The 24102-nt window shown below is 34.1% G+C and overlaps 1 long non-coding RNA gene across 1 annotated transcript; it reads left to right on the top strand.

Annotated features, from left to right (window-relative positions):
• The first annotated feature begins 1899 nt into the window (after window positions 1–1899).
• On the top strand, window positions 1900–19389 carry LOC148955402 (uncharacterized). The gene is made up of 3 exons (XR_016143049.1): window positions 1900–2986; window positions 13441–13527; window positions 16319–19389. It is a non-coding gene; the product is annotated as an uncharacterized LOC148955402 (long non-coding RNA).
• Window positions 19390–24102: the final 4713 nt, after the last annotated feature.

Here is a 24102-nt window from a genome sequence, read left to right as displayed (position 1 = left end):
GCACTAAAAAAACCATAAATATTAATCTAAATTAAACAATATATACTAAATAAATATTAAATATAATAAACACTACCATACATTAAAAAAAAAAAAAAAAAAAAAAAAAATACATATATAAGGGAAAAACACAAAAAAGGAGAAACACTAGGAAAAGAGAAAACAGGGAAAATAAACGACGGAGAGAGAAATTACTAAACTGGAAAGACACGACGAATAACTGCCTTTGCAGACAGAAATAACGGGACATCTGGTGGGATTGAATTCCTTAACTGAATTGCTTAATAAACAACAGACCTCTGGGCTGCTGTAAATGAACATTTGGGCAAAATAAGTCTCCGAGAAGAGCTACGTACGAAATAGAGTACCTACCTGAACCCGTGAAAAAAATTTCTGCAGAGGCGGTGGACGTGTACCAAGAAAAGCAGAATGCGCTAAATAAAGATTACTTTTACCCACAATACGATCCAGTGGAGCCATTTGAGTATCATTATAAAGATCAGAGGAAGGATGAAACCGAGGGAGAAGAAAAGTAGCCTTCACTGCCCTATTTTGGGCTCTTTGAAATGAGCAGAGAAGATATTTATTAGTATTACCCCAGACAGAGCAGCAATAAGAAAGGTAAGGAAAAATAAGAGCATAATAAAGAGAAAGCATAAAATCTGGGGGAAGAAATGAGTAAACCCGTTTATTTTCCCTTTTATTGTTGTTTTTTTTTCTCTACTAAAAGAGTCGCTAGTTTTCGGTTAATTTTTTCTTCTCTGTTTTTTTTTTTAATGTTTTTTGTATTATTTTTATCAAAAATAATCCATGAGAAAGTATTAAAAAAAAACAGACAGAAAAAAAACAACTAGATACAGTCAGCGAGAGACCTTATCTTTTTTATTGGAGTCCCGTCACAAAAAAAAAAAAACAGAGAAGAAAAAATGAACCGAAAACTAGTGACTCTTTTAGTAGAGTTTGTTTAAAAAAAAAACAAGAAAAGGGAAAATAAACAAATAATCCATGAGAAAGTAAAAAATAAAACAGACAGAAAAAAACAACTAGATATAGCCATTATAGCCATTTTGATATAGCCATTATAGCACAATATAGCCATTTTGTTCAGCGTAGTTGATTTCCCAATAGAAAATATGTTTTTGAGGAGGACACTCCCCCACAACCCTCAGGGAAAGGGTTTTAAGTTATGCCCTGGGGGCATATAAGGTTTTTATAGAAGGTGTTGTCGTAAAAACTTCAAAAAAGGCTCATTTGATTGGACATTCAAAGGGCTAGTGCCCTGTTTAATAGTCGAAAGTGATTGAAGGGCAACCAGCCCCCCTCCCACGCCTATCATTTTCCAAAACACACCCAATCAAAATTTTGAGATAACCATTTTGTTAAACGCAGACGAAAGTTATGGAAGTTAGGTCTTTTAGGGTGATAAACCCCTCAGAGCCCTCAGTGCAAGGGTTGTCAGTTATGCCCTGGGGGCATATAAGGTTTATATAGAAAACTGTTGTAGAAATTTCAAAAAGGGTTCATTTGTTTGAAAATCGAAATTGCCCTTTTTAATAGCCGTAATTGAGTGGAGAGTAATTGACCCCCCTCCCAATGCCCACCATTTCCCTAAACACATTCAATCAAAGTTTAGAGATAACCATTTTGTTCAACGTAGTTGAAAGTTCTGGAAATTATGTATTTAAGGATGACAAACCCCCCAGAGCCCCCAGGGCAAAGGTTGTAAGTTATGCCCTGGGGGTATATAGGGTTTCTATAGTAAGAGTTGTCATAAAAATTCAAAGGGGCTCATTCAATTGAGAATTCAGAGGGCTAGTGCCTTTTTTAATAGTCGAAAGTGAATGGAGGGTAACTAATCACCCTCTCACGCGCACCATTCCCCTAAACACATCCAATGAAAATTTTCAGATAGCTATTGTGTTCAACGCTCTGTAGAAAGCTCTGTAAATCAGGTCTTTTAAAGGTTATGACCCCCCCAGCCCTCAGGGCAAGGGTTGTAAGTTATGCTTTGGGGCATATAAGGTTTTGTTGAAAGTGTTGTCGTAGAAACTTCAAAAGGGCTCATTCGATTGAAAATTGAAAGGGCTAGTGCCTTATTTAATAGTTGAAAGTGATGGGAGAGCAAATAGCGCCCCTCTCGCGCCCAATATTTTCCCAAAAACATCCAATCAAAATTTTGAGATAGCCATTTTGTTTAACGTAGTTGAAAGGTCCGGAAATTATGTCTTAGAGGATGACAACCACCCTCATAACCCTTAGGGTAAGGGTTGTAATTTAATGCCCTGGGGGCATATAAGGTGTTTATAGAAAGCGCTGTCGTAGAAAACTCAAAAACGGCTCAGTCAATTGAAAATCGAAAGGCCTAGTGCCCTTTTTACCCCAATAAAGGGCAAAGGCTTTTAACCCCTATGCTTTCCCAAGGCCAGAACATAATTTGCACTTTACTGAAAAAAATACAAATGAATGTGCATTGTCAGTTTAATATACATATACTGATATTTAGCAATCGAAATGTTAATATTATTTGATTTATTAAAGTTATAAAAGTTAGAACATTTATATTTTTTCAGTAAAGTGCAAATTATGTTCTGGCCTTGGGAAGGCATAGGGATTTTGAGCCCAACTTAGGTTAATTTCTGCTCGTTTTGAGTTTGCCTCGGTTATTTATTGTAATTTCTGTTCGTTTTGGATTTCATTTATTTATCGATGCTGATTTGCGGTAGTTTTTCGCAGATTGTTTGATTTTATTTCTGATCATTTTTTGTTTAATGGAGTTCTTAACTTTGCTTTGAAAAATTTATTTTGTGGAAATAGTTTTTTTTTATTAATTAGATATAAACATAACTTCCTTGAGCTTCGGAAAGTGACGTAGGCGGCAAGTTTTTACCAGGCTTGACTGTTTTCTAAGAAGAAAAGATCGATGAACATCAGTCATCAGAACATCTTCGAAATTCTCTGACCCCAAAACCAATGGAAACTGTATTTTGTAAGTGTAGTTATTCTATTTGACCAATTAAAATGTCAGTAACTGGCTAGAATATACAATTAATTAGGTAAAACCTTTTTGTGTGATGCTTTGAACTAGGTTTGATGTCTCAAAGACTTTTTCTGAATAAAGTTGGTTATTTTACCTCTATGATGTATAAGAGTTAGTTCAGATTGATCTTGTTCTATTTTTATTGTTGTAGTCACACTTGAAACTTAAATGCCAAGGCTTTAGGCTATATCTGGGTAAGTATTTACCAAATCATATTATTGAGTTATGACTAAAGTGAATATACCACTCAATGCCTTTTCTTATGCTCTTTACAAATATAATAATCATTTTTGTCCAAAATGAATTTTAGCCCCAACCCTATATATACCAATTCACAGTATATATTTGCACATTAGGGGGTGGGGGAAAGTTTAAACTTAGGCTGGTCAATATATATGAAATCATATTATTGACTTACGCATAAAGTGAATATACCACTTGATGCCTTTTTTTATGCTGATTACGAATATAATAATCATTCCTATCGGAAATTCAAATTTAGCTCTTTGAGCTCTTGAAAATGACAAAAAATAGGGTGTAAAAAGGCTAATATAGGGTGTAAAAAGGCTTAAAACATTTGTTTTAAACTTACTGTTTCATAATATAACCTTAACTCACAAGGATAATCACTTGGATAATCACAAGTATATAAGTTTGAAGAATCTTCTTCTTCTATTTAACAGTAGGCGGGCTTTTCAGTAAAACTATTTAGCCCTTTTCCTTTTGCTTCACTCTGTGGGCTACAGAGCTACTGACTTGATTGCCTCATATTTATTAGATATATTCAGATATCTTTCACCAGATCTTTCGACTCTAGGAGTTCAAATATAATATGATAGATGTCAATTTCTATGTTCTGTGTTCAGGTAGAGTTGGGTAGGCTCTTGGCTGATAGTGGGATTTTGTGGTGTTTGAAGTATTTTAACAGTTTACAAAGGTATGTTGTGCAGACGTCAGCATATTACATTCAAATAGGCAATGGTCAATTGTTTAATTATTCATATTACAATGCCTGCAAAGAGGGGACAGGGGAATTGAACCACTTTAATTATAAAGATTATATGATAATGCAATGAAATTTAGTCCATTTGTTACAGAACGAATTCTATGATAAATTTTAGAAAGATACTTATTGGGAAAGGGGGAAAGGATAGGATTAATCTTATTAAAATTAATATCTGATAGCCTCCATCGGTAAATATCTCTAATTGGGATTGGTCTCCCACTTGGCTGGTCAATATTTATAGCATTTTTTGCTATTTCATCAACCTGATGATTACCACTTATGCCAGAGTGGCTAGGAATGTACTGAAAGTAAGTCTTTATGCCACTTGAAGCAAGATTATCAATAATACTGAGACAATGATAAGTGTCAATGTCCAACTTATATTGAGGAGCTGAGGCCAGCAACTCAATTAAATATTAAAGGATTAGGTTAGGTTGGGTTAGGTTTAATATTTTTGACGTTTTGTCGAAAACACATTCTTGAACATTCAGCGTTAAGGAAGAAGAAAAATACATAATATTTGCAAAATGAATTCTTTCATTTATTCAATATTCAAAAGAAGTTCCCTGTACCAGCAAAGTCTATTGCACCTACTTTCCCCCAATCCCCTCCATGGAATTGGTCATTTCCCATAATAAATACTGAATTTTCAAAATGGAATAAAGATTTAACCCCCAGTGCTTTTGCTCAGAAAAAAATTGCAGAACATGATACAATTACATAGAAAAATCACTTCAAAATATTTGTTGATGGGTCAAAAATGAATGAGTAGGTTGCAAGTGGTGTTTTCCTTCCTCAGCTGAAAATTGCAATGGGCGAGAGATTATTTAATAATTTATCTATAATGTCTGCTGAGTTAAATGCCATAATCATGGCATTAGAACACCTTAAGCAAAACCAACCTTTGATTGAAAATTCAAATAATATTATCATCTATTCCAACTCTTTATCAAGCCTTGAGTTGCTGGCCTCAGCTCCTCAATATAAGTTGGACATTGACACTTATCATTGTCTCAGTATTATTGATAATCTTGCTTCAAGTGCCATAAAAACTTACTTTCAGTACATTCCTAGCCACTCTGGAATAAGTGGTAATCATCAGGTTGATGAAATAAAAAAAAAATGCTATAAATATTGACCAGCCAAGTGGGAGACCAATCCCAATTAGAGATATTTACCGCTGGAGGCTATCAGATATTAATTTTAATAAGATTAATCCTATCCTTTCCCCCTTTCCCAATAAGTATCTTTCTAAAATTTATCATAGAATTCGTTCTGGAACAAATAGACTAAATTTCCTTGCATTCTCATATAAGCTCTCTGAGTCAAGTGGTTCAATTCCCCTGTCCCCTCTTTGCAGGCATTGTAATATGAATAATGAAACAATTGACCATTGCCTATTTGAATGTAATATGCTGACGTCTGCACAACATACCTTGCTTTGTAAACTGCTAAAATACTTCAAACACCACAAAATCTCACTATCAACCAAGAGCCTAGCCAACTATACCTGCACACAGAGCATAGAAATCAACATCTATCATCTTATATTTGAACTCCTGCAGTCGAAAGATCTGCTGAAAGATATCTGAATATATCTAATAAATATGAGGCAATCAAGCCAGTAGCTCTGTAGCCCACAGAGTGAAGCAAAAGGAAAAGGGCTAAATAGTTTTACTGAAAAGCCCGCCTGCTGTTAAATAGAAGAAGATTCTTTGAACTTATATGTGATTATCCAAGTTACTCATGGAAAGTCAGTGCTTGTGGATTAAAATAAGGATTTATTATGAAACAGTAAGTTTAAAACAAATGTTTTAAGCCTTTTTACACCCTATATTAGCCTTTTTACACCCTATTTTTTGTCATTTTCAAGAGCTCAAAGAGCTAAATTTGATAGGAATGATTTCCGATAGGAATGATTATTATATTCGTAATCAGCATAAAAAAAGGCATCAAATGGTGTATTCACTTTAGTCCTAACTCAATAATATGATTTGGTATATATTGACCCTTAGGCTACCTCTCATTTACATCAGAAATAAAAATACCCCCACCCCCCTAATGTGCAAATATATACCCTGAATTGGTATATATAGGGGTGGGGGCTAAAATTCATTTCCAACAAAAATGATTATTATATTTGTAAAGAGCATAAAAAAAGGCATCAAGTGGTATATTTACTTTAGTCACAACTCAATAATATGATTTGGTAAATATTTACCTATATCTGAAGCAGGTGTTCCACAAAATAACTTCTTTAAGCATAGTGGTTAGTTTATATTAATTATGCCAATACAGTCATACATTATAGGGTAAAATTATAGTTTAGCTGCTTTTACTATCTTAGAAAGGGGCTAGGTTAGGAAAATGAAACTTTCATGGGTGAGTCTATAGACTAAAGTATGGGCAAATTTTTTGTTGTTAATATTATCAACTTATGAATAAAGTGAACATACCACTCAATGCCTTTTTTTATGTTCTTTTCAAATGTAATAATCATTTTTGTTAGAAATGAATTTTACCCCCACCCCTATCATGGGTATAGGCAGCATATTGTCTAGAGGGGGGGGCAGTCAATAGTGTGATGGAGTTTTATCAGCTGCTTTTTCCAAACCATCTGTTTTTTCAGCCATATCTAATGTAAATTTGAAGGTCTAGGGGGGGGGCTGCTTCCCCCCCTACGCCCATGACCCCCTATATATACCAATTCAGGGTATATATTTGCACATTAGGGGAGGTGAGGGGAAAGTTTAAACTTACCTCTCATTTACATCCAAAATAAAATCTACCCCCCCCCCTAATGTGCAAATGTATACCCTGATTTGGTATATATAGGGGTGGAGTAAAATTCATTTCCAACAAAAATGATTATTATATTTAGAAAGAGCATCAAAAAAGGCATCAAATGGTATGTTTACTTTATTTGTAAGTCAATAACATGAATAATCAAAAATTTACCAAAGTATGTCTAGGAAGGTATTTGGAAGTATCCCCTCCACTCCTTCCTGTAGAGGGGAGTGACCTTTGATGAGCTTTAAAAATCTTTACATTACAAAAGTGAAACCTTGCCAAACAGATCATCTGCTTGAATGAAGTACAAGAAAACTGTTTTCACCTTCACAACTTTGCTTAATCCCAATTTATGAGGTTTCAAAGATCTGCAAATACATTCTGTATATTTAGGAAAAACCCAATAATATGCCTTAAAATTCTACTTTTATAACAAGAGTTGCATTTTAAGAATTAAAACCAAAGAAACTGATAACTGAAAATTGAGGTAAAATGTTGTTCTGTCAAAATTTCAATAGGTTCTGCAACCTGTTGCAAATTTCTGAGAATCAAAAGTTTGGTATTATCAGTCAACAAATGCATATTATTATCCACATTATTGAAAATGTTCTTGATATGCACCAGGAAAAGGGTTGGACCTAGTATAGTTCCCTGTTGTACACCACTCATTGCTATGGGTTCATCAGAGCTGATTGGCTGGCCACCCATCTCAAATAAATAGACTTTTTGCTTGCATTTGGTAAGGAAATTCATTGGCCTGTCTATCAGGGATGAATTGATTCCAGCAGAGATAATTTAGAGCACAGTTGACTATGGGGTACCTTGTGAAAGGCCTTGTAAGATCTAGTAGCAGTAGGTTGACTGGATATCCTTGGTCAATCAGATTTGTAATTGCTTAGTATGATTCCAGTAGGTTTGTTTTGATTGATTTTCCTGACTGGAATACATGCTGCTTAGGTGATGCTGAAACATCTCCTTGCATTTGCAGCACTAGAGCTGCAAGCAATCTTAGAAAACTTCTTGTTTTTCAACATTTAAATTTAGACAAAGGTTACTCTTACAGCTAGCATATTTAAATACAATAATTTTTTTTCACAATATACATTTTTGATTAAATATGTCCAAGATCAACTCAGCCTATTATTTGGATATGTTGTTCTAACTTTAAGATCATATGTCCAAGATGGACAGCATTTCCAAGATTAGGCTCAAGCTTTAAATGTGTTTCCAAGATTAAGTTCTACTGTGGTCTATCAGTATATTTGAAATTGTGAGTGTTTTATATGACTAAAGTATTCAAGCTAATCAACTACTTATTTAGAATGTTTTGACAAACACAATGTGAAACAATTCACTGTTTAGGTGGTATGATAACGATTTTATAATTATTTAACTGTTGAAATAGTAATTACCTGTCAAACTACTGGGTATTTGACTATATATTTGACTATTAGGGGAGGGAGGGGGAGCAAATTAAAGTGAAATATAAGTAAGTATTCTAGAATTTTTAAAGTTGTTCCAGAATTTTGTAATGTTTTATTTTGATCTTGGTTAAAATGTGTCTTTCCTAAACAGGGAAACAGGCTCCAAATCTTTGACATAATGTTTATGGGTTTAGACTATTTGGGATCAGCTAGGCTAGTTAGGATGGCTAACTATAATCTTGGAAAACTTTGTTTTTCAGCACTTAAATTTAAAAACGAGTTACCCCTACAGTCTACCTTATTTAAATACAATTATACTGCCTCACACACTTATCTTAGATGATGCAAGGTGTATTCCTTCACATTCTTGGTTCATTTAATTATTCTATTCTGTGTTTTGTGGGTTGAGCTTTTATAACAGAGTAAAATTAAAGTTTAACAATGAAGCTGTGGGGGAGACATTGATTTCAAAGGTAAACTTATTACACATTAAATGTTTAGGAACAAAACAGATATCTCAAAATTTTATTCAATGTCACAGGAGTTAGAGGAGGGCTGGAAAGCAGAAAAGGAACCAAGAGGGAAGCTGATTATCCCCTAGTAGCTTCCAGCCTTTAACAAGGATACAAGAACTTTCAGTTTCCAATTGAATAAATCCCCTTCCATTTGAAGTAAATGGGAAAATAATTTTTGGCCATTTTTGGGCTGCATATTGAGCAGAAGCAAAGGTACCAATTGTTTGAATAATTTTTTGTATACTAGTCACCTTGGCTCAAGAATTTACAGCTGTAAGTTTTAAATTGATCAAGGGAAAAAGTTTTTGTGGCTCATTGCTGGGCCTTTAACCCTTTCCCAGAGAAAAATGTTGACAATCCTTTGGACCAAGAGAATAATCCCTGAAAGATCCATGCCACTGGACTTGCAATATCAAAAATGCCTCCCCCTTTTTCCACTATAAAATCAATCTATAAAGAATTGACAGTTTGCATAATTCATGGCCCTTATTTTATGGGCTGCTGGGGTTATCTCATCCTTGGATGTAAATTTATTGATATTTTCTATTATTGTGAACAAAATAGGTACCTTGAAATGTTGATCAGATACTATATATCAAAACAGTTATAGCATGGGGGCTGGTTGCTCTACACTCAGTTTCTACTTTAAAAAAAGGCACTACAACTCTCAATTTTCAAAACTTGGAGTATTCTCCTAAGTTTCAACAACTGCAAAGAGATGGGGGGATGAGGAGGGGGCAGCCCCCTCCTATATAGAGTCATTTCTGATTGTTTTTGGGATCAATTCTACTCTTTACTTTCATAATAAAGCCATAGATCAAAAATATTCTTGGAAATCAAAAGGGATTTGATATCAATTTTGATTTTTGCCAGAGTCTGTATATTATTTGGGTACTTTTTTCTAGCTCTAAGACCCCGTGTCCAAGATTATCCAGTATTTTCCAATGTTAGACTCAAACTTCAAATGTGTAACCAAGATTAGGCTCTACTACTAACCATAAATATATTCAGCATTGTTTATGGCTAAAATATTCAAGCTGATCACATACTTATTAAGAAAATTTAGACAATTCAACAGTAAAACAATCTTATTTCTAGTAGGCACAATAGAGATTTTATGATGTTTTACTCTCAAAGTGGTGATTTGCTGTCCAATTACTGGGTATCTTACCTTGCCTTAATCACAGATATGCTGAAGCTTGGTTATATTTAATCTAAGACTAGTGATGTTAAGTTAAAAATAGGATAGGGCTTAGGGGTAGCTTTTATCTAAGTTTAATGTTGACAAGTTATCCAAGATTTTTGTTGGCCAACACCAACTATCTAAAGCTATATATATCATTTGTAAGACTAGTATCCTGTTGCCCAAATTGAGGAAAGATCAATTAATTATTCATTAATACCAAGTGCATTATGTTTGTCAAAGCTTGTCACACTAAACATTACAGCATTAGAGACAACAGTAGAAAAAACACAAAAAACAACAACACTGAAAAATATTTTATAGTAACACATCAAAACAACAACTGATTTAGCAAACAAAATTTCAAGACAAATCACAATAAGACCTTGTATAGAACTTTGTAAAAGCTGATTGATATTTGTAAGACTGTACTGATATATCTTCAACTGTTTCTGATGGTAATGCATTTCAATTCTTCCGCACACAGCTGGACACAGAGTTTTGGCCCAGTCTTTTCTTTGGATCTGGTGGCTATATGATGTATTTGTGCTTGCAGGTACTATTGTGTTCTATGAAAGTGATATTGGGTAGTATAATTAAAGTTCCCAGAAGTATTGTGGAGAAGTATCATGCGAAATATATTTATTATTTCAGTTCCTATTTGAATATTTTTTCAAAGATTAGATACTGTCCATGGCTTACCCTAGCTGAGTATTGATAGGCTAGTCATGCTTATTTTTACATCACTATTTGTCAAGCTTTTGATTCTAATTAACGCTACTATATTGGTATGGATGCATTATTATACAGGGTAGTTTTATTTTTGTGTACCTTGACAGCTGTTGAAATAGTTAATTACAACTTTAAGGGATAGATCTATTGCCCAAGTCTAGGTTCAAATAAACTAAACTAAAGCCTTGCAAATAGAGCTTGCATAAAGGTAGTAACTAGACAAGAGTATAATCCCAGAGTATAATTTGGGCTTGGGTTAAAGGTAAAGTATAGAGTGGAAATCAGATTGAATCAAAAGAAACAAGCCATTAGAACCACAATTCAATGCATGGTTTTGAAGCCAACTCTGCCCTTCCCCCCAAAGAAAACAATTTTCTAACTTGTAAAAACATAACTAAAATGCATATAAACAAATGTTTAATGTGTTTGTAAAGTTTTGTATCCTCCCCCCCCCCAAAAAAAAAAATCCTGCATACGCCCTTGAATCCTTTACCCCCTCCTCTAATAGGTCCCGATAAAGCCCTAGGCTACATGTAAAAGTTTTCTGGGTTTGCCATTAGCTTTAATGTTTACTTCTCACTTAGCACTTGACTCAAAAGAGCCCCTTTGTGGGAGTATAGGAGTGGACTGGAATATTTTCTGAGTATTTGCCAAAAGTTACGCCAATTCAAGGAATAGTGTTTTTGAGTGGATGTGCCACAGCTCCCAGGTATTTTGGAGACTTCTTCTAAGGACCTATGTATATAAACATATACATAAGTATATACATATATATATATATATATATATATATATATATATATATATATATATATATATATATATATATATATATATATATATATATATACATATATATATCATATATATATTGATATATATATATATATATATATATATATACTATATATATGATATATATATTTATATATGTATATATATTATAAATATATACTGATATATATATATATATAAATATATATATATATATATATATATATATATATATATATATATATATATATATATATATATATATATATATATATATATATATATATATATATATATATATATTACATATCCAATATGTTTTTTTTTTCACTTTTGCTGTCTGTCATTTTCCAATGTTATCATCTTCATGTTCATTTCCTTTGCAAAGTTTAAGAAAAAGAAGTCCAATCTTCAATTTTTAAGGAAAGTCAGTGTATTCACTTTTATTTATTAGAAATAATACTAGAGTTTTTAATATTCAATCAATTGATCCCCTTTCAAAGTTCGTACGACCACCACTTCCATGTGGCCGGAAAAGAAAGATATTACATTGAAGTCACCAGAGCACTGCCTCTTTTAGGGATATGCCGAGGCAAAATATTGTATTCAATTGAAAAAACAAGAATAGTTTACAAAATAACACATATAATTATTATTACCCTAATATCATTTACAAAATTTTTATTCGCTTTGGTGAAGTCTTCCGCGGATTCTTTCCATTTTTGCATGCAGTTTTATTTACGGTTAAAATGATTTACGGTGTATTTGCACTACGCTGTTAACGACGACTCCCACAGCTTTCAGTGTCCAACTGAATGAGCGCCCTGCAAAGTTTGTACGACCACCCCTTCCATACAACGTGGCTGGAGAAAAAAATAATACATTGAAAGGATATGACTCTTTACTTAGGCAGCACAAGAAGGCTGTCTCTTTTAGGGATATGCCAAAGGAAAATCGAATACAATTGGAAAAGAGGAGTAACATACAAAGTAACAAGAATAAGAATCATTACCCCAATATCCTCTGACAAAATTTAAATTGTTTTTGGAGAATTTTTCGATTGATTTTTTCAATTATTATTGGCAATTTTATTTATGGTTTTAAAATGTTAAGTTTGCACTCTACTATTTGCGAGGGCTCTCCGTGCAGCGTAAACCGTCGCGTAGGGTTTGGTTTTTGGGGAGCATAACCGTAAATGGTACTGCTTGCGAAAAGCATAGTGTGAGCAAGCAGGTGACCGTTTTACTTCCAGCTAATCTTTCAAAGATTACAAATGTGTATTTTCTTTATAAAGCTTTTTTCTATTATTGATGAAATTCTAAGGTGTTCTTAGATTGTTTCTTGAAACAAGCTGAGTTTTTCTTGTGATTTCGATAGCCAATTTCCTCTTTGTTCTGAAAATGGTTTCACTATATTTGCCTTACACTAAATTTATGATGATCTTGCACGTGATGTAGGATTTTTTTTTTTTTGGGGGGGGGGGCACATTTTAAATGGTAAAGTTGACAAAAGAAAGGATATTCCTGTTTTGTCCTCTGTATTTTTAGGGCTCATATTCCCAAATTCATGATTAAGGTTTATGTTCCCTGTGCAATTTTCTGTGACTTATTTTTCTGCTCTCCTGTAGTTTTAATATATCAACGGAAAACAACAATTTGGTTTTCATTCAGTAGATGTGATTGAGTTCTATCCATCTACCTAACTATCCTCTTAATTAGTTCTACGTAGTTTTTAGGTGAAATGTATGTGAAATACTCATTGAAAATTGTTTTAAATAATGATAATCTTAGTGGATGGATAGATCTGAGACTAATAAATTTGATGATAAAAGTATCTTCGCCTTTTGGTGCCAGTTACAACTGTAGGTTTGTTGCAAGATCACCTTCTTCAGAGTCAACATATATCTTATGTCATCAGTGTGGACATGAATTTAGTTTTTTGTTGGTTTGGAGGTTTAGTTATGGGAGCTTTATTTTCAGAAAGAGCAATCGTTGGCTCAGCAAGTGAGCAAAGAAATATGACCCAAAATAGAAGCTCATACTTTCAAGGAAAAAGAGAGGCTCAACGTAAGTAGTCATACTGCTAACTATTTGCTTTTTTGTTGTATACGCACAAAAGAATGGAAACATTTATTTACTTACTCTGTCCCTATATTATTGTCCCCTTTTTTCCGAAAAAATGCCCCATCTTTTGTATTCTTTATAATTGATTCTTAAAGAGGACTGAATATGAAAAAAACGGTTCTTTCTCGTCTAGTTTTAGTAGAGATGAAATAGAATAAAAGTATGTTATCTATTGAAATTAAACTTGTGCAAACCAGCTCTAGTTATCAAACAGTTCGTGGTAAAGAACTGTAAGTAAGGAGTGGGAAGGCTCAATAATAATCAAAGCTCTAAAAACGGAATTTTGATCTCAATAGATGTATCAAAAGAATCGGCTTGTTATGCTGTTTCCAAATATGTAAGATTCATCATGCTTATTTTACCCATCAAAGGCTATGAGCCTGAGAAAATTTAACTGATTTTTGAAAAGGATAGAAACATCCCCTAAAAGTCACGGAATGATAATGAAAATCACAATCAATTTCAGCGTATCAAAGAACCTTATTGAAGATTTTTTCAAGCGTTCGTCTTCGAAAATAGGGAATCTTACATTTTTGCTAAAAGGAAGATTACGGATGCGTGCTTGTTTGTCTTTTTGTTTGTTTGTTTTTTTGGTGATCGTTTCGAACCAATGGCTCTAGAATACCGGGAGTGGGCTCATTTGAACAGAAATTAAAAGTTATAGTGCCCTTTTTAAGTGACTGAAAAGATCGGAGGGCAGTTAGCCCCCTTTTCACTACTCTTTTTTCCCCAAAGTTGTTTGACCAAAATTTTGAGATAACTATGCCTTTAGAGGCAACATGACCCCTCACAGCCCCTGGGAAAAGATCTAAGTTATAAAATCTGCCCATTGTTTCCGTAAAATACTTGTTATTGGGAAGTAGGTATACATTTTTTGGGTGGGAGGAGGATGAATTTTCTGCTGAGAGATGTTGACGGAGTAATTTTCCATGGGAAGGGGAGTTTCTGGGGGGGGTAAATTTGTCAGGGGAAATTTTACACCCGAGGAATTTGTCAGAATTCCTACACAGTTCTTTTGATTTGTGTTACTTTCTCTTTGCCAGCTCAGTTTTACATATAGAGATGTTAATGGTAATTATCCGGGGTAAAGTTTCACCGGGATTGAAGTGTCTAGAGGATCTTTCCGTGGAGAGAGAGTCAGATTTCCCGGCATTATTTAAAAACGATCAGAAATTCAAAAAAAAAACAAGATTAATCAACTGAATGTTAGAAGCAACCTTAAAACTTAAAACGAACAGAAATTATTACGTATTAAGGCGGGTTGTCCCTTCCTCAATACCTCGCTCTTTGTGCTAAAATTTGAGTATTTGTCCCAATTCTTAAAAAAAAGCTCCTGAAACACAAGGGCGGTTAATTAGAACAATAAGAAGATTTTTTTAAAGTACTAAAAAGCTTTAGCGTGAAGAACGAGGTATTGAGGAGGAGGCAACCGCCCTTGATACCCCCCTACTTACATAAGATTACATTATCTTGAGTACTAGAAAAGAAGCAACTTTCCCATTTAATTTTCGGCAAAGAGTAAAGACAAGTGTTAAAATTTCAACCAGCCAAAAATTAGCGCATGTAAGAAGTCAAACTTGAATCGGATAGGACCGATGATGAACGAGCTCATAAAACATAAAACGATCCCAATTACATTGAATAATGAAGCAATCCTCAAAACATACAGAAATTGCCGGAAATATTAGGTGGGCTGAATTTTCCCTAAAACCTCCATAAGGCTAGGACCATTTGTGCTTAGTACAACAAAAAAAGATTGGCTCAAATATTGTCAATTGGTTTGCCCGAATAAAGTAATATTTAGTTATCAAAATTCCATGTATTTGAAAGGGGTACCATGCTTTTAAAACTATACCCTTCCATGATTCTGATTTTTTCAAAACGTGATGATTACAATCTTCAATTACATTACCATTAAGATGATTAAATATAAAAGTTTACTTTAAATGAAAGTAATCGGATATGAAAATGATAAATCTTCTGATTTTGTTGTTTATGCATTGAATTTTTGTTGTTAGGGCGCAATTCCTGAAATTTTTCATTGTAAATTAAAAATTTCAAACAAAATCGTGTATGGTTGGCAATTTTATTTTCTTGTGGTTTCTATGCTTTTCGTAAAGCTAGATTATTTGTTTCTTTTTTCTTGTATTTTAGATGCATTATGTAAAGATAAAATGTCTAACGTCTTAGGATGTAACCAAGAATCATTAAGCATGGAAATATGGTTTGTAATTTTGTTTTTTAAGAGTTGAGCTATCATTCCCCTCTCCCTGTGCAGCAGTCATATTGTTTGCTTGGTCTGAATATATTCCTGTAAATAAAAGGGGGCAAATCCCTTATCAATATTTATCTGAAAGACGTCTACCAACAATCTGGAAAATTGGAGCCTGAAAAAGAACTTTTTTAGGCTCTAGGTAACCTTATCGCATCAAAAACATCCACTGGCCTCTCCCCCATTAGTTGGCGGGTCCAACCTACCTTATCAGACTCGAATTCTGTTAAGCTTTTTGTTGCGAAACAGTCTGTTGATTTCAAATTCGTTGATCTTATGAATCATTATTGTTTAAAAGAAATATGATAAAATATAATATGATATTATTTAATTTTCTACCTTTTTTTGTTATGATACTAAAAGGAGGTAGCTGAGTGCATTCAAAATATTTTAGTAAAAATATAAAAAAAAAATTGACAAAAAACGATAAATGGAAAAAATCTGAAATGCTGTTTATTTTAGGTGGACAAAAAAAGCCAGTTAGAAGAAACGAGTGGTAACAAGGAAGTAAGTGCATGGGAATGAGTATTACATGGAGGGAAGTAGAGCATCTCCCAGTTTCCGGTGGGGTAGGCAAAGTGGCCGAAATGGAATTCAGCATCCAAATTCATCTTCCCGCACTGACCGAAGAATCAACAATGTAAATGATGATACAGGTTTGAGTCTCATAAGGCAGAAAAAAGTCAGTTTTCGTCTGAAAAGGAAAAATACAGCACCAATCCTAACATACAGTTTGGCTACAGAGAGCTTGAGAATATGCTGCAAAATTTTGAACCATCGAATATAATAAAATCATTAAACAGTGAAAAAAATCAATTTGAAATGGTGTTAACAAAAGAGATGAATTTTAATTGGTATTATTTAATAATAAGTCTGCTGGCGAAATTGTGCAATTCGGATGTACCAGAGCTGTATCAATCGTTGTTTTTGGACCTACTAGTAATGGTAAAAAGATCAGGTTTCCTCGCAAAGCTACCTTCACAGATTGCTGTCTTTAGTACAGGGAAGAAGATTTCAAATGAAAAAGTTGTACAGCTTAACAAGAATCTAGTTTCTTTCTTTCAGACATTCATGGATAAGTCTTCAACTTCAGCTTGTGACTCAGTACCAGAGAAGTACTTTGAGGCAATAGTAAAAATGGAATAACTTTTGTCTGTAAACAGGTATGAGGTTCCGCAGGATATTTATGCTGATTTAACTGTTCTTCAATTAAGACTTGATGACACCCGAAAAAATTTTGTTGGCGAGAATGATGACAATACTAGAAGAAAAGTGCGTCGAATGGCTTATGCTGAAAAATTGTTACATGCTCAACCACCTTCTGATTTCAGGGAATTAAATATAGTGCCAACATTTAAGGATGTGAATTATGAACAAGAACCGTTTGTTCGGCCAGCACTTGTCCATTGTCCGTATAAAAGCATTGATGATTACCTGGATGTTCAATTTAGATTACTTAGGGAAGATTTTGTTTCCCCCTTAGATCCGGTATACAAGAGTATAGAAATTTGATAAAAGATAGAAAGAAAAACTGTTGCAAAATTGATAATATACGAATTTATCGCAATGTTAAGTTTGTTGATTACGACATAGTAAGCGGCAGTTATGTTATTGCTTTTTCAAAAGAGGGTCTTGCTCGAGTTATATGGGAGAATTCAAAAAGACTGATGCATGGGTCGCTGCTAAGCTTGAGTAAGGATGATTTTAGGACAGGTATTTTTGCAACAGTGGCAAAGAGAGACGCAAAAGCACTCTCAGAAAAGGGAACAATTCACGTGAAAATTGAAGAAACTGAAAATTCTGAAGGTTACACAAACGGAAGCTTTATAATGGCGGAATCATCAGTATATTTTGAAGCATACCGTAGTATTATTTATCTTTTGCAAGAGTACAGAGAGAAGAACTTTCCCTTGAAGGAATTTGTACTGGGACAAGTAACAGATAGTCATCTTCCTGATTACTTGTCTGTAGCAAGGGAACCATAGATTGACACAACTTACAATTTAAGTGCTCTTGTCCAACCTACCTATTATCGTCAGTCTGCTAATATTCTGCAGTTGGATAGAGTAATGACTCCAGGTGATTTAAATTTGGATAAGAATCAGTTCGAAGCCTTTAAATTGGCACTAACTGAAAAAGTAGCTATTATCCATGGACCACCAGGCACTGGAAAAACGTTTATCGGATTGAAAGTAGTTCAAACTCTACTTGCAAATCATCATATTTGGAGAATCAATTAAGTGTCTCAGCCGGATAGAAGTCCAATTTTGATTGTTTGCTACACAAATCATGCTCTTGATCAATTCTTAGAAGGTATATTAAGTTTCACCACAGATGTTGTTCGTATCGGGGGCATGTCTAAATCTGAAGCAATCAAGGCTTGTAATCTAAGTGAACTAAGCAGAAAGTCTAAGGCCCGCTTGAATACCCGCTTGAAACCAGTATGGGCAGGTGAGGTTTCATTTTATGATAAAATAAATAAACAGTTTAAGTTAAAAAAAAAATCTCGGTAGAGGTGTTCTTTGTTGCATTTCCGAGGAAATCACAAGAGCATTTGTCCCGTTCTAAGAGATATTCTCTATGCGTATATATTTATCACAATATATATAATTAGCAGTATGATCTTTCCCTATCTCACCCATTATAAAAACCCGGACCGAGGTGCGAGTGCTCCATAGAACATATAAACATAAGCGACATTAGATCTTTTCACGGGTAGACAAGTCAGATCTCTCTTGAACGCGAAACTTGGCTTCGCGTTCATGAATAAGTGGATTCATGAATACATCCACGTGGATAAGTGGATTCCACTAATGCATGAATAAGTGGGAGGAGCTTTTTGTTCGCACCGAGAATGAAGAGCCAGAAATAATCTGCGGTAAACTTACTGCCTAATTATATAAACTGTGATATTTATATTGCAAAACTATCTCGTGAAGAATGCACGCTTTGTCTATTTAATGCTGGGTTCTGTAAAATAGGAGGGAGGAGAGGTAATATTTCTTCTTCAATCTTTGATAATCCGACTTCCTTGTAATAAAATATGTTAATACTTTTTTTCCAAATAATCTAAAAAAAAACAACATGTTTTGACTCACACACGAAACTATCTATTTCTGTGCTCAATTTTTTTTCCAAGAGCCTACTTACTTTCTTCTTGCCATAAATTTAGTATTTATTACCGTTATTATTTATTAATATTATCGTTTAATCCATTGTTTATTTTTTATGCGTCTAATAAGATTGTCACTCGCCTTATTGTTTAGATAAGATCAGATTTTATTCATTATTAATACACATACAATAATATACTCTGCTAGTCCCCCCAAAGGCTCCTTGGCGTGTAATTAGGGGAATATATACGGATCACAAACTCAGAGAACAATTGCCGATTACTTACTGAGATGAAAAAAAGAAGAAGAAAAAAAAACAGTACAAAAAAACAAAAAAAAAAACATCAAGCATAAATAAAGCATAACATAATTCATTTCTCTGCATTTTATTCTCAAATCAAAAAGGTGATCTTCATACCCTTCTACAATCCACTGGTCACAATCAGAAACGAAAAACAATTAAATGAAAAACTATTGCCAACCATTCAAACCATTCCACGAGAAAGGCCGCGCATGAGGCAAGAAAAAAAACACATACACTTATACTCACAGTCACATAAAGAAGAGCAAAAAGGAGAAGAAAAGAAAATATTAAAAAATTAAAAACTATAAAGTAAAATTTATTCAGGAAAAATAAAAAAATTATTCGGGAAAAAGTAAGGAAAATTAATCCCATGAAAACAAAAAAAAAATGCTAGTCTTTTGAAGGTGCCAAACGAGTGGCATTCTCGAGCCGAATCGGGAAGAGTGTTCCATGTCAAATGACACGCAACAAAAGGATTAAAATCGGATCTTATTGTGGGTGTATGCGGAATTTGGATATTTAGAGAACTACGAAGCTCTAGGTTTCTTCTCTAGGGGGGCTTGTACCCCTTGCAAGAGGCTTAATTTTGATGTCTGTTTTTTATTTTTTTCCTAGAACTTCCCTAGAGTTGTCTGAAAACATTCAATGGGGTCTCAGCCCAGTCTATTCTTTCTCTATTCCGGTTATTCTCTTTCTCTACTGATGATTCCGCCATTATAAAGCTACCGTTTGTGTAACCTTCAGAATTTTCAGTTTCTTCAATTTTCACGTGAATTGTTCCCTTGTCTGAGAGTGCTTTTGCGTCTCTCTTTGCCACTGTTGCAAAAATACCTGTCCTAAAATCATCCTTACTCAAGCACAGCAGCGACCCATGCATCAGTCTTTTTGAATTCTCCCATATAACTCGAGCAAGACCCTCTTTTGAAAAAGCAATAATATAACTGCCGCTTACTATGTCGTAATCAACAAACTTAACATTGCGATAAATTCGTATATTATCAATTTTGCAACAGTTTTTTTTTTATCTTCTATCAAATTTCTATACTCTTGTATACCGGATCTAAGGGGGAGACAAAATCTTCCCTAAGTAATCTAAATTGAACATCCAGGTAATCATCAATGCTTTTATACGGACAATGCACAAGTGCTGGCCGAACAAACGGTTCTTGTTCATAATTCACATCCTTAAATGTTGGCACTATATTTAATTCCCTGAAATCATAAGGTGGCTGAGCATGTGACAATTTTTCAGCATAAGCCATTCGACGCACTTTTCTTCTAGTATTGTCATCATTCTCGCCAACAAAATTTTTTCGGGTGTCATCAAGTCTTAATTGAAGAACAGTTAAATCAGCATAAATATCCTGCGGAACCTCATACCTGTTTACAGACAAAAGTTATTCCATTTTTACTATTGCCTCAAAGTACTTCTCTGGTACTGAGTCACAAGCTGAAGTTGAAGACTTATCCATGAATGTCTGAAAGAAAGAAACTAGATTCTTGTTAAGCTGTACAACTTTTTCATTTGAAATCTTCTTCCCTGTACTAAAGACAGCAATCTGTGAAGGTAGCTTTGCGAGGAAACCTGATCTTTTTACCATTACTAGTAGGTCCAAAAACAACGATTGATACAGCTCTGGTACATCCGATTTGCACAATTTCGCCAGCAGACTTATTATTAAATAATACCAATCAAAATTCATCTCTCTTGTTAACACCATTTCAAATTGATTTTTTTCACTGTTTAACGATTTTATTATATTCGATGGTTCAAAATTTTGCAGCATATTCTCAAGCTCTCTGTAGCCAAACTGTATGTTAGGATTGGTGCTGTATTTTTCCTTTTCAGACGAAAACTGACTTTTTTCTGCCTTATGAGACTCAAACCTGTATCATCATTTACATTGTTGATTCTTCGGTCAGTTTATTTTAAAAAAGAGGTAAGTTTCCACTTACCTCTTTTTTAAAATAGATGATGTTGAAGCCGAAAGTATTCTTAACATGCAAAAAAAAGTAAATAATGAAGTAATGATGTTAAAAACATGAACATTTCAAAGCTTCAATTACGAAAGTTTTCAACTTGATATAACTTCTACCCCAAGCGATACAGCCACACATTCCATTTTTATAAACCAAGTTCTAAACCCAAAGTGTAAATATAATTTTTTGTGCAGTTTTATTATCCCCCTGGCCAAAATATTTATTTTGAACGACAACAAAAATAATATATCTTTTAAATAATCATTTTACAGATCAGCTAATTAGTTTGGTAATGTTCCAGCTAGAGCAGAGCAGTCCATCTGGAAATATTTCGTGGTTTGTAGAAACAGATTTTGGTTTATAAATTACAAGTTGAAGGGGACACGGCCCCACTTTGGCCCTTTGATCATACATAATGGAAATCTTTAAATAATTCCATTTTAATGAATCTGGAATGTTTTTGGCTTTTTGCTAAAAAGAGGGGAGGGGCGGGGGTCTAGAAGATTCAAGAACCCACTTTCCTACAGTCATACAGACGGAAAATTCATGCACAAATCAACTTCAAAAAGGTGCAAAATCCCCGGCGTTTTGCTAAAACTGGGGTATTTAGAGGGGGATAGAGCGTTCCTGGATCTACTTTATGTCTACTTTTTGTAAGTTTTATTGTTGTTGTTTTTGTGTTTTGTTCCACTGCTTTATTTGAATTAAATCCGTTTTTCTCTCTTAAATTTGTTGTATATATCCTGTTGATAACTACTGCTACTAGCAATAGTTTTTTGTTTTTTTTATAAGTTCAACATACCCCTAAGCATGCTCTGAAAGTTTCAGCCTAATAATCTAAGCTAATCTTGATATACACAGCTGATACGGCCATTTGACATCTTACATACATACAGTGTGTTTCAACTTTAATTTAACATAACCCCCCACATATTATCTGAAAATGTCTTCTTAATACCCTTAGTCCTAATAGTTGTATTAGTTGTAGTAGAAGTAGTAGGGGTAGCATGCATATAGTACCTTTTGGCTGGCTCAACATCCCCCTTAACATGCACTGAAAATTTTGACTTAACACTCTAAGCTGTTCCTGAGATATAGCTGTTACGGCCTTTTAATAACCTGCATCCCCATAGCATATTTCAATTTAGTTCACTGTCCTCCTCAACAGTCCCTGAAAGTTTCACAATAATACCCTTAGCTTTAGTAGTACTAGTGATAATCGTCGTAGCAGCATTTGTAGCCGTAGCAGTCGAATTATTTGCAGTAGTAGTAGTAGTGTTAGTAGTATGAAAATTTTACATTTTGCCTAGTTCAACATAGCCCTTAACATGCAACGAAGTTTTCAACTTAATACCCTAGACCATTTCTGCGATATTGCTGATATGCCCTTTCAAAAGCCTGTTTGTGCAGTGTGTTTTTATTTAGTTCAATATCCCTCTAAATATTCCCTGAAAGTTTCAACTTCCTACCGTTAGCCTCAGTAGTAGTAGTCGTAGAAATAATAGTAATAGCAGCCAAAGTAGCAGCAGAAATAGTTGTAGCAGTATGCACAGAGTGTCTTTTGGTTAATTCAAAGTCCCTCTCAACGCGTCCTGAGTTTCAACTTAATGCTCTAAGCCAATGGTTCCCAAAGTTGACTGGGCTCTGACCCATCTAACGAAAATTTCCAATTTTGGGACCCACCTTTTTACTGTCTTAGAGAAAAGAGGTAGTAAATATTATACTCTACAACTAGATGAGTCTACCAACGTGCCTGAGTCAAGGCCTATTTCAACTGCTTGATTTTGTGCGTTAAATATGGCAGATGAGTCAGGGCCTATTTCAACTGCTTGATTTTGTGCGTTAAATATGGCAGAACGATGTGCATGAAGAAAAAATTCAAATGAATTTACTGAAAAAGATGTGCCTTGTCAGTTTAATATACATATTCTGATATTTATTCCCTAAAATCTTAATTAATTTTTGATTTCTTAAAGTTATAAAAATGAAAACGTCTAAAAGAATATTTTCGGTAATGTACAAATTATATTCTGGCTTTTAGAAAGCATAGGGGTTTAGAACCCTACTCATATTAATTTCTGCTTCTTTTGAGTTTGACTCTTTTATTTATTTTAATTTCTGTCTGTTTTGGGTTTCATTTATTTATTGATAGTGATTTGTAGTAGTTGTAAGCTTGGTAGATTATTTGATTCTATTTTTGTTCATTGTTGTTTTAATGGAGTTCTTTACTTTTTTTTGAAAAACCTGTTTTGTGGAAAAAGTTTTTTTTTTAACTAATTTCTGTTCGTTTTACATTGACATAGTCTTTTTCAGGGAAAAAGGCTGAGCCTCATCTAAAGTTAAACAACCATCCCTTCCATAAAAATCATGAATACCCCCTGGGCTTAACTTACAACCCTTGCCCCTAATCTCTGGGGTTTGTTTTAACCCCAAAAGCCTTGTTATATGATATTTAGATTATTTTGAATGTAATAGCTATCTCAAAATTTCTATTAGATGCATTTGGAGACCATACGACGTTTGTGTGTGGAGGGGGGATAGCTACCCTCCGATCACTTTCTCTTAAAAAGAGCACTAGAGCGTCTGACTACCAATCAAATGAGCCCCCTCCGAAGTTTATATGAACACGGGCTGGTGGGATTTGTTATCCTCAAAGACATAATTTCCAGACCGTTCAAATACGTTGAACAAATTGGCTATCTCAAATTTGGATTGGAAGTGTTTGGGTAAATGTTGGGCGTAGGTGGGGGGGCATTTGCCCTCTGATCACTTTCGACTTATAAAAAAGGCACTAGTTCTCTCAATTTCCAATCGAATGAGCCCTTTTTGAAGCTTCTACGACAAAACTT

This window comes from Artemia sp. Qi Xiang Cuo, chromosome 2 (assembly GCF_049724085.1).
Source record: "Artemia sp. Qi Xiang Cuo chromosome 2, ASM4972408v1, whole genome shotgun sequence".
Lineage (NCBI taxonomy): Eukaryota > Metazoa > Arthropoda > Branchiopoda > Anostraca > Artemiidae > Artemia > Artemia sp. Qi Xiang Cuo.
The sequence above is the reverse complement of the archived record's forward strand: the minus strand, read 5'-3'. Positions and strand labels throughout refer to the sequence as shown.